The 2,500-nt window shown below is 37.2% G+C and overlaps 1 protein-coding gene across 1 annotated transcript in view; it reads left to right on the top strand.

The window, feature by feature from the left end:
- CAMKMT (calmodulin-lysine N-methyltransferase) overlaps positions 1-1,570 on the top strand; it is a 221,922-nt gene extending 220,352 nt beyond the window's left edge. Inside the window, exon 11 of the mRNA XM_075412870.1 lies at positions 1-1,570. This exon is cut by the window's left edge and continues 484 nt beyond it. The gene's annotated coding sequence lies outside the window, so the exon portion shown is untranslated.
- Positions 1,571-2,500: the final 930 nt, after the last annotated feature.

Raw genomic sequence — 2,500 nt, 5'->3', positions numbered from 1 at the left:
TTGTAAAGTAGTAAATGCATTCACACTTAATTAGTAAGGAAATAGTTGTCTTAAGATCTTTTAAAAGTGCACCTATTGAATCCTCCGGTTTTTCTGCCTTTTTTTTTTTTAATTTCACTGTTGATTTTTCTATCCATGATTGAAATGTCCTCAGTTGCTTCAGTGTTGAAGGCTTTTTTTATATATGTGTGTATATATGTTTTTTTCCAGCAGGACTTTTCCTCCTGTAGATGTAGAAGAAATTATGCACCAGACAAAAGCCTCATAAACTGACCATTTGTCCTTTGGACACAATAGCCTGCCCAGCCCCTCTGCTCCTCCTCTCCAATTATGTGTGATTAGTCTCAGTGTGTTGTGTCAAGAAGGGGGAGTGTGCTGAGTGCTTATTATCTGTTTAGGTACAAGAAGAGCACATTTAGGTTCTGACTATGAATGGAAAGTGAGCCTTTATCAGGACTAAAATCTAAATGCTACTATCCCAGAAATCTCTTTTAAAAAAATACATCCTTTTCTGATAAATTCTGAGACAGACTATAACAACTAAAGGATTTTGTAGTGTAATCAAATTATCTCCTTTGAATTAGTTTATATTGTGATACGTTGTGGCCCAAGTATTTGATAAACATTTAATGTGACTTTTCTTGTACTGGGAAAGACAAAAATCCTACAAAGAAACTGGAGCAATTTTTTATTTTCTTAACAGTTTAATAAGCCATTTTACTGACATCCCAGAAAAACAACCTGGATCGTTAAAGAATCCTGTACAGTCTCTTCAACCACAACACTTGTAAAATTACGAAAAAGGAGAGAGGGGCAGAGAGCATGACTGAGAGAGGGAGGTACTAGATGCGAGGAAATGTAGAGGATCATGCTGAAATACATAAATTAGAAGAGCTGCAGTTCAGCAATAGGCTGAACAAACTGGGCAGCATGCAAACCAGAAGCTGATGAAAGTCGCTCTCTCTTCGCTCTTCTTCTCAAACAAATTTCTTCACTACCGGTTTGCATGTCCTTGTATTCAACACTTTTTATGCTCCATTAGAGCACCTAGATGGATCTCAGAAGGCATAGGTCAAGTCGCAGTTAGATCATACATTTCTTTCTCACAAAAACTTGAATTGCAATGCCAAGTGATGGGCTAACATCACAATAACAGCAATTTATTCCTCTTTTGATAAAAAGCAGCCTATTCTCAGTGTTAGATAAAGACCAGGGGCAATGCAAACCAACCATTTATCCTAGAACTGAGTAGTGTGTCTCCCCTATAGCTGGTACAAGTTTCATATTCAAACTCTTGTTGGAAGATCCTATCTAGTAAGAAATCAAAAGCATTTAGGAGTAGTTTAAAATTGCTGTGAAGGTGGCTTTAGTTTAATTAGTTTTGGTTTGTTTGTCCTGCACAGCGGTGCCTTTGTTTTCTCTAAAAACATGTACAAGGAAATCTTTATACTCAACAAAGGAGTGTGAAATGTAGTGAAATATTAAAATTTGTGAACCTTTTGTTTTTGAGACGGCTTGAATATCTGCTGTACAATAATCTAATAAAGATTGTGAGTTGCCTAAAATAGAACCAGTGTCACTGAAAACTGTGGTTTTAGCTCTAAGACGAAAACAGTTTTACTCAAATTAGTAGCTGATAATTGCTTTTTATTTCTGTCGTTTGAGTGGGAGGCTTTGCACAGGTGCTGCCATCCCTAAAGTGTGTAATTGATGGCTTGTTTACCAAAGATGCATTTAGGCTTCATCCTGTAAACTCACATTGGAGCTCCACAGGCAGTGAAGTTACTCAGCTACATAAGTGCTTGCAGGTTTGATCTGTGTAGATATTTGTAGAGGTATATAAGCAAGCTCACTTGCTGATTTTTTTGTTTTAAAATGGGTACTGAAAAGTCACAGATGTACTGTTTACTGTATGTGAGGCACTAAAAGCGTTCTTTTTTAGGGACATCTCTCAGAATCCCTCATGTTAGTAAGGACTTGATGAATTGTTTCTGAGCTCTGAAATTTTAATAAAAATGCAGTGCTTATTGATCCATCAAGTATCTTTGGTAAGAAGAAGTTAGGCAGTTTATCATATCGTGCCTATAAAATCTATCAGAGCCTTTCATGTGGTGTGCTTTAACTAGTCTCTGATACTTGGTATATTTTTAATGATATAGTTTACTGTATTCTGTAACAGAATATTGAGCCTAATTACTTTGTGTTTGCAAAACACTTCAAAGATGAATGACACCGTGCAGAAGCTATGCTGTTCTTCACTGAGAACAGAAATGTTAGGCAGACGCGAGTTTTCCTTCGTGTATGTTGGTAGCTTTTAGAGCAACGTTGTGTCTTCCTCCTTTCTCAGAGAAAAAGGGCAGAAGAAATGATCTTCTTGCAGACGTCCATTCCCCTGGGCACAGCCCTAATGCAGCTGGTGCCCCTGGCAGTGAGTTGTGATCTTCAGAATATAAAAGACCAAGAAAAAAATATTCCATTTCCTGCTGTGAGATCTGGCAAA

The sequence above is a fragment of the Opisthocomus hoazin genome, chromosome 2 (assembly GCF_030867145.1).
Source record: "Opisthocomus hoazin isolate bOpiHoa1 chromosome 2, bOpiHoa1.hap1, whole genome shotgun sequence".
NCBI classification, from domain to species: Eukaryota; Metazoa; Chordata; class Aves; order Opisthocomiformes; family Opisthocomidae; genus Opisthocomus; species Opisthocomus hoazin.
The sequence above is the reverse complement of the archived record's forward strand: the minus strand, read 5'-3'. Positions and strand labels throughout refer to the sequence as shown.